At 39.3% G+C, this 15,068-nt stretch overlaps 2 protein-coding genes across 7 annotated transcripts in view; one reads left to right on the top strand and one right to left on the bottom strand.

Annotated features, from left to right (window-relative positions):
- Positions 1-14,968, bottom strand: part of ZFAND6 (zinc finger AN1-type containing 6) — an 83,409-nt gene extending 68,441 nt beyond the window's left edge. The window contains exon 1 of one of the 6 annotated variants that reach the window (XM_050800020.1): positions 14,726-14,968. The gene's annotated coding sequence lies outside the window, so the exon portion shown is untranslated. Of the gene's footprint in view, positions 1-1,612; positions 5,888-14,371; positions 14,570-14,725 lie in introns of those variants that run through there. The other 5 variants (XM_050800022.1, XM_050800023.1, XM_050800021.1 and 2 more) reach the window with 5 other exon arrangements.
- The window catches only part of MTHFS (methenyltetrahydrofolate synthetase), a 599,465-nt gene that overhangs the window by 371,639 nt on the left and 212,758 nt on the right, over positions 1-15,068 (top strand). The window lies entirely within an intron of this gene.

Here is a 15,068-nt window from a genome sequence, read left to right as displayed (position 1 = left end):
CAGAGATACAACTGCTCACTTAAGTGGGTAGAAGTTTTTCTAATTTCCTTCAGCTGATTTTCATATCCAGAAAAATTGATTTATATCCATCTACATCTTGGAAAATGGTGTTGAAAACAGGCTTTCAGGCAAAAACTAATCAACAAGTCAGAGAGCTCCATAGGCACACTTTAACAGAACATTTCAGGCTACACATTAGAAAAACTTTGAAGCACATTCTGCTGGTGTCGATATAAACTGGTGTAACTTTTTAGAAAAACAATTTGGCCAGTGAAGTGTTCATATCCTTTGATCTAGGTAAGGCCACTCCAGGATTTTTCCAAAAGAAATCTTTTTTAAAAAGGAAAATATTTTACAGCTACACACAGATGTGTGTTCAAAGCAATACTATTAAAAATGACAAAAAATTAGTAACCTAAAAGTAGACAAGTCAAAAAACTAGGTCAATTAAGGTCACATCAATTTAGGAGAATTACATAGTTACTGAAATGAAAACAATTTCAACAGATAGTTAAGTGAAAACATAAAACTGCACGAATTCATAATTATTGGAAAAATGCAAGAATATAAGATAGAGAAGGGAACAGGAAAAAAATGAGATGACCAAACAATGATCTTCTGGTGGGTAGATAGGTAACTTTTTTCGATTTCATTATTATTACACTATTGTTTAAGCAACAGATACAGCAGAAAAGCATTAATTTAAAAACCTTTGCATGATCCGGAACAAGCAGCATAGCAAATACAACAGCTGAAAATGCTTAGCCGGCATTTGTTCTGATTACTGTAATGATTATTGCAATTTATACCTTAATTTCTATGAGAACAAAGAGCAACAATATAAAGAAAACAGTCTCTAAAAAAATATTCTTGTACTGAAATACACTACAATTACTTCATAAATAAGAAATGTAGATAGAATCAGATACTTTAAAAAAAGTTTTAGTAGCCTACCTATAGCTTTTAAAAATATAAATCCTGTTTCAAAATGTTAATTACTTATCTCCACCTTTGAAAGAAATGAAGAGTGAATGAAGAAGAAAGCAGTTTTACTTTGTTCATCAATGGCCTTTTTGAAAACAAAGCTAAAATTATGAGCATATTAAAAATGTCAACATATTGTTAAAACATACTGAAATTAAAAGGGGGATTGTGCTGGGGTTAAAAAAATTAAACAGTTGGCATTTCAATTTATTAAAAAAGACTTATTTAAGCCTATCACATTTATCTTTCAGCAATTTAACATTTTAAGTTTAAGGAAAATGACATATCAAATGAACCTCCTCAAGATGTCATTTATAAAAACTGACAACTGACTGTTCGAACAACCAATCCCAAAGAAAAGCCTGTTATTGAAGATGATTTGGAGTCTAAGATTTTTTGATGACACTCATATTCTGAACTAAAAATAATGATAGGAGAAAGTCAAGTTTGATTCTCTGAACACCTATTTCCTGTCCAAACAGCCCTTTTGTTCTGCTTCCCTGCTTAATTTTAGTGTTCAGTTTGCATCAGAAAATAAAAACAATGACAAAACCTAGCACACACAGAATCATAAAGGAGCAAAATTATAAAATAAAGGATCATAAAAAGATTAGAACAAAAATCCTACCAACAAAACCTCCACAATTTTCTGTTTGCTTCACCTCAGATTAACTTCACTTGAAGCTGTACTCCAAAGCAACCAAACCTGAGTACCAAGCTCCACCTTCTCCAATTCTAGTGGCTGAAGAGTAAAATCTCCTCCCTGTTAGTGAAACTGGTAATTGTGATTGGATACTGCTAATATCCATTATTTTAAAGAACTTTTCCTTGCTAGCAGGTTAGGTTGGACACACTAAAACCCCCTGGATAAGCTGGTTTCTTAAAGAAACAGTAGATAAGGTTTCAGTTTTCCCATCATATACTGTTTGCTTACCCTTGTCTAGGTGAAAAATAAACTAAGTAACATAAATGAAAATCTCACAGAAGCAGCTGTTACCAATTGTTTAAAATACAACGCTTCTAATCGAAATCATTTGATTATTTTTTTGGAACAATGAAGGTGAAGTTATGCTTTAAAGACAGATTATTTTTAATAGAGTTCACATTTTACCTGAAAATTGTAAAAGGGCAACAGAAAATTCATTACAATATGTTGCTAAGAGGAACAAACTAATGTTTTTTCTAAGACTTAAAGAGAAAACTATAACTTAAGTGAAAATACACAGCACTAAAATATTGAATGCAAAAGATTCATTTCTAAGCTGTCTATCAAATTCACTGACACTTACGTTCTCAGTATCACAACAGAGTAGAAATGTTAGTGACATCAAAGGTTGATATTTCTACTTAAAACTGAAGACTGGGCAGAAATATTATTACATTTAACAGATACGACATGTGAGTATTTTGCCAACATTAATGCTTAACCATTTGCAAACAGAGATCTAAAAGCAAAAGGCACATGTTCTAATGACCTGTTCAAGTATAAAATTTAGAAAAGTTTAAGTCTTTTTCATATATATTTTTTAATGTGTGGAAACTACTTTGCACTCTATAACTTCAAAGTGGCATGGGCACCCTAAAGTGAAAGGTATATTCCTCTTAAACTTCTCACTAAGCTACATTAAATTGTATTTTTACTACAGAGATCCTAAAGAGATACTATTCAGGAACTCTGATTTTTAAGCAAAAAAGACCTACTGTCACTTTATACACTACTAGGTTTACTATTTTTACATTATAAGTTTATATATTTTAATTAGAACTGCTTATGTTTTTAGCAGCTTGGCCCATCAAACATTACTCTGACATTAATCATTACCTGACTGATTCAATGGCATTTTATGTCTAATTAACTGTGTAAGTATACTTTTTACCTCTACCAAAAATCCTGTGATTCATAAACTCGAAATTAAAGCATATTAGAGTGACTTCTTCTTAAAATATGCTTTCAATGTTTGGTTTGCATCAGAAAATAAAAACAGTGACAAAACCTTTCAACATTTTAAAGTTTTCAAAGTTCAAAATCTTGCAACTATTTTTCCCCAGAGAAAACTCACATATTAGAACACAAAGCCAACAAAATTGTTTTGAATACAAAGGGAAGTCTTTGTAACAAACTGAAAATTCACATAATTGCAACTAGACATGAATATGGAGCAATACCCTGCTGAAGCCCAAACAGCTGCATAATCTATTATGCCCTTTAAGTGGACAAATTGAAAGAGCCAATTCACAGAGGTCTAGTCCCAGGATCCTTTGCAAGGATTCACTGTTTTGAATGCCCAGCACTTCATGAGTCAAGTTCAGGTTTTCTTCCCACTGTGTGGACACTCTTGCAAAAGAACACTAGAAGCAAAGGAGGCACAGAAGCAATCAGCAAAAAAATACACAGCTTGAATTACAGCATAAGACTTGAAGAAAAGTGACTGTAGATGGCCAAAAGTTTTATAAAAAAAAAAAGAGAGTTGGCAAACATTTTAATCTTAAAATCTGGCAAGCATAAAATTAGTAGACAGTTATGGAAACCAAATAAACCTTTGCTCTCGCATCAATTTTTCACTTCAAAGTTAATTATGAAACAAACACGAATCATACACTAATATAACACCAAGACCACTCTCAATCTATATATAACCAAGAGAAAAGAGAACTGTGTACTTAGTGAATCTAGATTGTTTTAAGATCTCTGGGACCTGCTTGAAAGAACATCAAGGTGATTATCATTTTAGGTAGCAAACAGGTTAAAATTAAGAGTAGTTTATTCCATTTCTAAATCAGCAGCAGCAGAAAACAACAGCAAAAATAAATAAAAAGAAAGCAATGTCACAACCATAAAATTTATAACCGAGATAATATGAAAACAAGGAGCCTGCAAAAAGCTCTGAAGCTCCCTGACTGCATGCAGTAACAACACTTTTTAAGCATCAAGTATTCAAAGGATGTATTGTACACTATTTGTGGGAGCCCAGAAAGTTTCCCAAATCTTATCAGCTAAAAACAATTTAGAAGAGAACAAACCACTGAACAATTTGGTGCCACTTCATTTTTGATTAAAAAGACCCTACTTATATAAAGAATCAGTATCTAGACTATTACAAACAACTTTTAGCAGAATATATACAGAACAGGGCAAACACTTTCTTAGAATTCTGAAGGATTCTGGATAGTTCAAACTGCTCTTCCAACAAAAGAAATTAATCCTGGGCATTTTCTCTGGCACAGCTGGTGGTTTATTGTAGTAGATGCTAAAAAGACCACCCTGACATTAGCAAAACATGACTGGATCACTAAGGATAAACTGAAAAACACCTCAATGGGGAATAAAAAATTTTAAAAATATGGCTGGGTGTGGTTGCTCACGCCTGTAATCCCAGCACTTTGGGAGGCAGAGGCAGGTGGATCACAAGGTCCTACGAGTTCAAGACCAGCGTGGCCAAGATGGTGAAACCCCATCTCTACTAGAACTACAAAAATTAGCTGGGCGCTATGGCAGGTGCCTGTAATCTCAGCTACTTGGGAGGCTGAGGCAGGAGATTTGCTTGAGGCGGCAGACACTGCACTCCAGCCTGGGTGACACAGTAAGACTCTGTCTCAAATAAATAAATAAAAATAAAAAATATTTCCCTGGCCAATACACATTGCCTACAAAAGTAAGATACATTTGAGCTTGCAATTCCTGGTGTATCTCTGCTGACTCCTTAGGGAAAAGATTACAAGGTGTGTAGGAGGAGTTGGGGAGTTTGACTGAATGGCCTATTCAGTCAAACACTGAACACAAAGGAAACATTAAGGAAACCTACAGATAAGAAAGCATAAACCAAGCTGATAGGATAAGGTATCTTTCTACAAAAAACACAGTAAATTGCTTTGTTTTAGGCCTCAAGGGATAAACAAGGTTATGATTCATGCAAAATAAAAAGAAACCGGGATCACAATAGTGAGACAAAAGTAAAAGAGAAGGCATTTATAATACTCAACTATCAAGATTTTAGGAGTCATACATTTTCATGTGCCAAATAACATACCATAGATCATCTAAGAAAAAGTGCTAGACATAGAAAAACGAAGAGAAAATAGACTGGCCAACTTTAAATTCCCTCTCTCTCCTTGGAGGCCTAAACCAGAAAAAAATAAATATTATATAAAAGACAAAGACTAACTCTTATAGCTACCAAAAGAGCTTTTCTCAACCAGTTTAAACAGTCACAAAGAAAACGAACAATTCTGAAAAGCAAAAGTTGAATAGGTAACATTCTCTGTGAACTATACAATAACATTCAAAAGTTAACAGTTAGTTTATTCATTCACCAAATCTTTTGAACGTCTATTATGTGCTGAAGATACTACAGTAAATAAAATGGATATAGTCCCTACCATTATAGAAACTTATGGTCAAGTCAGACCAGTGCTGTCGCAAGGAAACATGAGGGCCACATGTGATTTTCTATTTCCTAGTAGTCACATTGAAATATAAAAATTGGCTGGGCACAGTGGCTCACGCCCGTAATCCCAAGACTTTCAGAGGCCAAGGCAGACAGATCACTTGAGCTCAAAAGTTCAAGACTAGCCTGGGCACCGCAGTGAAACCCCATCTCTACAAAAAATTTAAAAATTTTTTTTAAATTATCTGGGCGTGGTGGAGCGCCTATAGTCACAGCTACTTGGGAGGCTAAGGTGGGAGGATCCCTTGAGCCAGGGAGGTTTAGACTACAGTGAGCCAACATCACACCACTGCACTCAATCCTGGGCGACAAAGGCAACACTATGTCTCAAAAACAAACAAACAACAACAACAAAAAAAATTAATAGGCCAGGAGCGGTGGTGCTCGCCTGTAGTCCCAGCTACTTGGGAAGTGGAGGCAGGAGAATCACTTGAACCCAGGAGGCAGAGGCTGCAGTGAGCTGAGACTGTGTGCACTTCAGCCTGGATGACAGAGTAAGACTCCGTCTCAAAAAAAAAAAAAAAAATTGTTTTAATTAAAAAAAAAACAGTAATAGTGTATTTTAACACAATATATGTAAAATATCATTACTTCAATATGTAATCAATATTTTAAAAATTGAGATATTTTCATTGTTTTGTACTAGAAATCAAGTTCCTATTTCATACTCAGTACATCAATTCAGACTTGCCACATCTCAATAGTCAGATGTGACTATTTAAATAAAATATGGCAGCCATTAGCCACAGGACTATAAATTAAGATAAATATCTATTATTGCAGAAGACTCTCTATCTCTGCTGTCCAACACAATTGCCACTAGCCACATAAGGCCACTGAGTGAGCACCTAAAATGTGACTAATACAAATGAGGAACTGAATTTTTAATATTAAATTAAATTTAAATTTATTTAAATAGCCACAAGTGGCTGGCAGCTACGGGACTGTATGGATCTGAAAGAAGAAACAGACGCTAAAACAATTCACACAAATTTAATGAACTGGAGTTGTTACAAATGTTTATGAAAGAAAAGCCCAGGCAGGGCGCAGTGGCTCACGCCTGTAATCCCAGCACTTTAGGAGGCCAAGGCGGGCGGATCACGAGGTCAGGAGATCAAGAACATCCTGGCTAACACGGTGAAACCCCGTCTCTACTAAAAATGCAAAAAATTAGCCGGGCGTGGCGGCGGGCGCCTGTAGTCCCAGCTACTCGGGAGGTTGAGGCAGGAGAATGGCGTGAACCCGGGAGGCGGAGCTTGCAGTGAGCTGAGATCGCACCACTGCACTCCAGCCTGGGGGACAGAGCAAGACTCTGTCTCAAAAAAAAAAAAGAAAGAAAAGCCCAATATAAAATGAGCACATGAAGCCAACAGAAAGACCTAACCTATTTTGTGGCATCAAGGAAGGATTCCTCAAGGAAATCACAACTAAGCAAAACAAAAGCATATGCAAAGGTCTTGAGTAGAGAAAACTGAAAACACAGTAGAAATAATGAAGAAAAGTAAAAGGGGTAAAATAATATAGCTATTTGTAGGAGACTGATTTGGATCACAAAATCGAAACTCCATAGGAAGGCAGGAGGGGTGGAAGCAGCCCTACCATTTGGAAATAAAAAATAAAAGTCTCCCAAACAAGTCCTGAAACAAAGCTTGTCCCACTGTCCTCACTCAGTAAACTGCAGTCATTCCAATCTTCTGTCAAATTCAAAGTCAAGTCAAGCACTTTGCATACATGCCATTTGTGCCAGCAGTTCCCTTCACTTGGGAAACTTCCTCCAACTTCTTGATTTTAGAACTCAGAATCAGTTCCAAATTTTCTACACAGGACAAGTTTTGGAGCAGTGATCCAGTTGGAAGATGGGGAAGAGGCTTGAAACTGTTTGCAAAGCAATTTTTCTTTTTCTTTTTCTTTTTTTTTCACCCAGGCTAGAGTACAGTGGTGCAGTCTCGGCTCACTGCAACCTCTGCCTCCAGGGTGCAAGTGATTCTCCTGCCTCAGCCTCCCGAGTAGCCGGGATTACAGGCACCGGCCACCACACCTACCTAATTTTGGCATTTTCAGTAGAGATGAGGTTTCACCATGTTGGTCAGGCTGGTCTTGAACTCCTGACCTCAGGTGATCTCAACCATGCCTGCAAAGCAATTTTCACAAAATATTTGGCAAAAAAACTTAGTCATTTCAGCCGGATGCAGTGGCTCACGCCTGTAATCCCAGCATTTTGGGAGGCTGAGGCGGGTGGATCACCTGGGGTCAGGAATTTGGGACCAGCCTGGCCAACACGGTGAAACCCCATCTCTACTAAAAATACAAAAATTAGCCAGGCATGGTGGTGCATGCCTGTAATCTCAACCACTCAGGAGGCTGAGGCAGGAGAATTGCTTGAACCCAGGAGGCAGAGGCTGCAGTGAGCCAAGATCGCACCACTGCACTCCAGCCTGGGCAACGGAGCAAGACTCCATTTTTCTTTTTTCCTTTTTTATGTTTTGATAGATTGGGAAAGCTAAAGAAACTCCCATACACACCTTGGTACCACTGATCAATTTAAATGTGACATCCTCAGAGAGACCATCACAGATCATCCAATTAGCACCTTCTATTATTTATTTACTTCCTAGGCACTTGTCGAAATCTGAAATTCTTTATTCGTTGGTTTGTCTATATTGACAGACTGTAACTGGATGAAGGCAAGAGACCTTGTCTTGCACACAGTTGTGTCCTCAGTACTTGGCACAATGCCTAGATGGAGCAAGTACTTAAATACTTGTTGAAAAAATAAAAACTGCAACTGTAGAGGTTTTTAAATATATAAACATAAAAATATTACTCATCAAAATTTAAGTAATAGTTAAAGCTATGCTCAGAAGAACATTCAACAGCATTACATATTTTCATTATAAAACATAAAATATTGTAAAAGTTGCAATTTTTTTAAGTTAAAAAATTCAAAACTGGCTGGGCACAGTGGCTCACGCCTGTAATCCTAGCACTTTGGGAGGCCGAGGTGGGTAGATCACCTGAGGTCAGGGATTCAAGACCAGCTTGGCCAACATCGTGAAACCCCATCTCTACTAAAAACACAAAAACTAGCCAGGTGTGGTGGCACACCCCTGCAATCCCAACTACTCAGAGGGCTGAGGCATGAGAATCACTTGAACCTGGAGACAAAGGTTGTGGTGAGCCGAGATCATGCCATTGCACTCCAGCCTGGGCAACACAGTAAGACTCTGTCTCAAAAAAAAAAAATATCAAAACCAAAACTAATTTGAAGCCCAAAAAGAATAAACTAAAAAATCTGAGGACTAACACAGCAACAACCAAAAAAGGGGGATGGAGGACAGACTTAAATAACAAAAAAAAAACACATTTGTTTACAAAATGAAAATACTATGCCCCATGTATACAAGTGTGCACAGGTACCAAATCACTGATATTTCAATAAAACCTAAAAAGAACCAAGAATATGTGCATTTAACATATGATAAAGGCAGCTTTATTTCAAGGCAACAAGTTTTTTTTTTTTTTTTTTTTTTTTTTTTTTTTTTTTAGTGGGGCCAAAATTTTTAAGGAAAAATAAAGGAAGTTATTTCACTTCACATATATCAAAATAAATCCCAGATGAACAGAAAAAGACAGATGTGAAATACGAAACTGTAAAAGAACTAGAAGAAAATTTATCTGGGCAGGAGAAACCTTTAAATATAAAAGCAAAGTAGAAGCCATGAAAGAAAGTATTAACCTAATTTTCTTAAAAGGTAAAAACCATTGCCTGTTTTTGTTTTGTTTAAAAAAAAAAAAAAAAAAAAAAAAGAGAGCAAGAGAAAAGAAAACACTGTAAGGTAAATGAAGAGTTAGGAAAAATATTTGTAGGCCAGGCCCAATGGCTCATACCTGTAATCCCAGCACTTAGGGAGGCCGAGGTAGGTGAATCGCTTGAGCCCAGGAGTTTGAAACCACTCTGGGCAACATGGTGAAACCCCATCTCTACAAAAAATTGCCAGGCATGGTCCCCACCATGCCTGTAGTCCCAGTTACATGGGAGGCTGAGGTGGGATAATCACTTAAGCCCAGGAGTAAAGGCCACAGTGAGCCATGACTGCACCACTGCCCTCCAGCCTGGGTGACAGAGCAAGACGTGTTTCAAAAAACATTTTAAAAAAACCAAACGTGTATGTGTGTATATGTATACGTGTGTATATATAAATGTGTATATGTATATTTGCAGTATATGGCAGAGTTGCTATCCTAAACCCTAAAAATATAAAAGGTTTAAAAGGGTATCACAAACATAAACCACCATCCAAAATGGGCAAAAGAGAAACTAGATGTCCAAGATCCATGTTTATTTACCATCATAATTAATTAAAGAAATATATAATGATTCCTACAGAAAGGGAAGGAAGAATGGAGGGTAGATGGATAGACAGATAATGCTGGTAAAGATATACAAGAAATGTGTATTCTGTTATATTTTTTGTCAAATTTGATGTTAAAGTTTGATGTTAGTCAAAATTTAAGAACTAAATTTGGCAATATTTATGAAAAGACTTTAAGAAATGTTCATATGCTTTGATTCAGTGATTAAGACAGACTTGATCCTAAAGACACAATGACAAATACACAGAAGTAGCTCTTATGATATTTATCACACATTATAAGAAGAAAAAAATAATAAACGTAAGTTACACCCAACAGATAACTAGTTAGGTTATAGTATTTTTATAAGATGGAACTGTCCCTGGGGGTAACCACTGGTCATACGTCTACTGAGCATTTGAAATGTGGCTAGTCTGGGTCGGACATGGTGGCTCATGACTGTAATCCCAGCACTTTGGGAGGCCAAGGCAGGCGAATCACTTGAGACCAGGAAAAGACCAGCCTGGCCAACATAGTGATAACGCGGTATCTACTAAAATTATAAAAATTTAGGCAAGGCGCGGTGGCTCACGCCTGTAATTCTAGAATTTTGGGAGGCCCAGGCAGATGGATCACCTGAGGTCAGGAGTTTGAGACCAATCTGGCCAACATAGTGAAACCCCCTCTCTACGAAAAATACAAAAATTAGCTGGGTGTGGTGGCATGCACCTGTAGTCCCAGCTATTGGAGGGAGGCTAAGGCAGGAGAATCGCTTGAATCCAGGAGGCAAAGGTTGCAGTGAGCCAAGATTGCACCACTGCACTCTAGCCTGTATACCAGAATAAGACTCTGTCTCAAAAAAAAAAAAAAAAATAGCCGGGCGTGGTTGTGCACGCCTGTAGTCCCAGCTACTCAGGAGGCTGAGGGACAAGAATCACTTGAACCTAGGAGGCGGAGGTTGCAGTGAGCTGAGATCGCACCATTGCACTCCAGCCTGGGAGACAGAGCAAGACTCTGTCTCAAAAAAATAAAAATTAAAAAAAAGAAATGTAGCTAGTACGAATTGAGATATACTTTAAGTGGAAAATACACAACAAATTATAAACACAGTCTAAAAAAGAAAATTATCCCATCAGCAATTTCTTACACTGATTACATGTTGAATTCATAGTTTTTGGGTTAAATAAAATGTATTTCACCTGTTCATCTTCTTTTCGTAATGTGGCTACCAGAAAATTTTAAATTACTTAATGTAGCTCCCATTCGTGACTAACATTGTATTTCTAGTGGACTTTGCTGGTCTGAGGTATACAAACCACAGTAAGAGGTTTCAATTTTATTTGGTATATTGCAAAGCTACGGGGGAGTTTTGAGTCAGAGAATAAGATACTCTAATTTACACATTTAAATGAAACAGAAGAGTAGAAAAGTTGAAGCAATGGTACCAGTTAGATGACCTCTATTACCATCTTATATAAAACAAGATGGTGAGGCAGATTACATTTCGGTAATTTCTTAAGGAAGAGCCAGCCTGAGAGTGTTTAGAATTGGCTCTTAATAGGCCAGGCATGAGCGCCAGCCCATAATCCCAGCACTTTGGGACGCCGAGGCAGGCGGATCACAAGGTCAGAAGATCGAGACCATACTGGCTAACACGGTGAAACCCCGTCCCTACTAAAAATACAAAAAATTAGCCAGGCGTGGTGGCGGGCGCCTGTAGTCCCAGCTACTCAGGAGGCTGAGGCAGGAAAATGGCGTGAACCCGGGAGGCAGAGCTTGCAGTGAGCCGAGATCGCGCCACTACACTCCAGCCCGGGTGACAGAGCAAGACTCTCTCTCCAAAAAAAAAAAAAAAAAAATTGACTCTTAATAGTTTAGGATATTAAGAAAACACACACAAAGACCAAGGATATACCTGAAAAATGTTAACAATAGTTATCTATGATGGTGTTATAGGTGGCTTTTCTTAGTAACTTTCTATTCTTTCTCAAAGTTTGAGGGGGAAAACCCCATATACACATTGTCCTTACAATCAAATAAAAAATGAGGTTTTTAAAAGCAAAATACAGCCCTACCAAAACAAAGCATCCTGATATTTGTCTGCAAGCTACATATAGAAAAAATGAAACCATCTCTACTCCCATGCCTTCAAAAAGGTTATTCAACGCTACACGTAAATTCACACTTACATACATGAATGAAACATGAAACACACACAAACACACCTATCTTCAGGATATTAAGGAGATACTATTCCCTAATTTGTCACTGTGTCTCTGTTAGCATAATGAAACAGATACTTGGGAAGCACACCTTGTGGGCATTCTCTAATCTAAAAGGTATTTAAATATGGAGTTAAGAAATCCTGAAACATCGCACAACTTTTTCAAAAATATTCCAAAGGATACAAAACGTAATTCCACAGAATAACACCTTGGTCCTAATGCTTTCCCTTAAAGGGTGTGTGCCATTTGACAGGTGTTTTCCTTAACTAAAGTCTGTGCAAAACTGGAAGAATAAGCTTAGGACAAGTTTCTTCTACATGAGTATGCTAAGGCACAAGAGAAATTTTTAAGTAATTTGCTAGAGATTAGAGGGGAGGAGAGGAACAGCAGAAAGGTGATTTATTTTACATACAATCCAGCGTTTTTTCGACTATACTTACTATTTTTGCATTGAAAAGGAGATACCAAACAGTGCCAGACTTTTTACAACGTGACTTCAAAGTAAGAGGGTCATTACACATAGGTTAACAGGAATTTTGGGTTTTCATGCAAATGTTCAACTAGGTTGAACTAGTTCAATCACTATGGCTATGAATCTTCTATTTAAACATAATAGAGAATCCTAACGTTTTTCATTCATTTTATTTCTAAGTTATTCAATCTATTCTAGTCCTGATTACCTAATACCTTCTAATGCAATCCACATTAAGTATTTACTCTAGAGAAATTATTGTACATGTGTACCAAGAGCCGGAAACAAGAAATGTTCATAGAGCAAGACTGTTTATAGCAAAACAAAATAAAAAACAACAAAAACACGGTCTAAGTGCCCATGAGTTACGGCAGATTAACATGTCACAAAGCAATGAAATAAACTACAGCCACATACTATTTTTTATAAAGCTCAAAAGAAAAGCAAATTAAATGCCACACTGTTTCGGCATACAAACATATATGATAAAACTATTTTTCAAAAAGTCAAGGAAGTGACATACACAAAATCCACTGCACAGATAAACTCATAGACAAATGCAAGTTTTACTAATGTTCCAGTTTTGGGTTTGGGAGGAGGAGTCAAGGATTTATGACGTTTTATCTGTTTATACTTTACTGTATTTTTTTGTGGTATTAAATATATTTTGGTTACTTCTTATAAACTTCACTGACATATAGTTGACAATAAACTGCACATACTTGAAGTGTAAAACGTGTAAGTTCTGACATATGCATACACCCAGAAAGTTATCACTACAAGATAATAAATCCATCGACCCCCGTATTTTCTCCTGCACATTGGTGATCTCTGTCTCCCTTTAAATATACTTTAAAACCTACAAAAGTAAAAATAAAAAAGACAACCTGTTTTGGAAACTTAAACGTGCACATTTTGCAAAACATTTCCCCTAGGGCTCTGGAGAAACTATACGTAAATTCAGAAAGTGCCTTAAACTTGGTGACATAGAAACTGAACAACTACCCTTAAAAGTTTATGGTATTTTACACTTTTAAAAAATCAAATTCCGACTTTGGTTTGAAAGAGGAATTTAATCCTGTTTCTCGGAGCATCAAAATCATTAATTCTGCCCAGTTTTGTTTTTTTTGTTTTGTTTTTTGAGACGGAGTCTCCCTCTGTCGCCAGGCTGGAGTACAGTAGCGCGATCTGGGCTCACTGCAACCTCCGCCCCCCGGGTTCAAGCGATGCTCCTGCCTCAGCCTCCCAGTAGCTGGGACTACAGGCAAGCACCACCACGCCCAGCTAATTTTTGCATTTTTAGTAGAGACGGGGTTTCACCATGTTGGCCAGGATGGTCTCGATCTCCTGACCTTGTTATTAGACCGCGTCGGCCTCCCAAAGTGCTGGGATTACAGGCGTTGAGTTACCGCGCGTGGCCAATTCTGCCCAGTTTTTATGGCCCAATAACTTAATATAAATTACCTTTAGGTAACCCCAAGGCCCTAACTTCCTCACAACTGGTCACAACTTCCGAGTTGTGAAGGTAAATCATAGCGTCCCAACTGTGTGGGTTAGCACATGACATCGAAACCAAGTTAAAAAGATTTCAAACACAATATTCTTTCGTAGTTCTTTAGGTGGCTAAAACTTGAAAATAACTATTTCAAAAGAGCAGACGAAAAATTTAGAATCCTAAGCAAGCTAAACCCAAGCACGGAAAAAAGAGACCGATTCCCTTTCCGGGGCCAGTCAGGAGTTGGAAACAACGGGCTGCCTCCGGCTGGTTTCTGAAAACACGGCAGGTGGAAAAACATCCCGAAGAAGACCTGAGACTGGGGGGGGGAGGGGGAGTTGACGCGCCCCAGGGTGCCCAGGGCCCTTCCGACCCCCGCCCGCCAACCGCTACGAACCCGCTCGGGGCGGCGCGCGTCGCGGCCTCCGCGGCCCTGAAGAACTGAGGCTCCGGACCCCAGCGCGACCACCCTGACAGGTTTTGGCCCCGGGCTGCGGGCGCCCGCGCGCGTCTGAGGTGAACCCGCCGATCCCCGGCCCCTGCCCCCGGAGCCGGGAGTCCTAGCCCTCTCGGCCGCGGCCCCCGCGGGCCCACCACCTGCTGCGCCGGCCAGCCGCCCTCCGCTTCCGGCTCCCGGGAGCCGGGAGGGGCCGGGGGCGGGCCTCGCCTCGCTGCAGCCGGGTGGGGGAAGGGAGCGGGCGGGGGAGGGGCAGCGCGGACCAGACCGGGCCCCGCGGGCCGCGCTATTCACCTGGCGGCGGCTCTCTCCGCCTGACGCGCTGCCCGCCGCCGCCGGTAGCCGCTGGTGAACCGGGACAGGTAAGGCCGCCGAACCCCTGCTCCCTCTGGCTCCGCCACCGCCGGCCCCTCCGTCTGCTGTTTATTAAACTTTTCTGTTTGGTTGTTCGGCCTATGACGCGACCGCGGAGGAGAGCCACTGGATTGGCCGGCTCCCAGGGCTGACGCGGCGGGCCCCGCCCGCATCCTAATTATTACCGGCGCGGGCGGGGCCACAGGCCGGAGGAGGCGGGGAGAGGCGGGGTCAAGGCTCGGAGCGCACGGCAATTGGCCGGAGGCGAGAGAAGAGGCGGGGC

The sequence above is a fragment of the Macaca thibetana genome, chromosome 7 (assembly GCF_024542745.1).
Source record: "Macaca thibetana thibetana isolate TM-01 chromosome 7, ASM2454274v1, whole genome shotgun sequence".
Classification (NCBI taxonomy): Eukaryota; Metazoa; Chordata; class Mammalia; order Primates; family Cercopithecidae; genus Macaca; species Macaca thibetana.
This window is presented reverse-complemented; position numbering and strand designations above follow the sequence as displayed.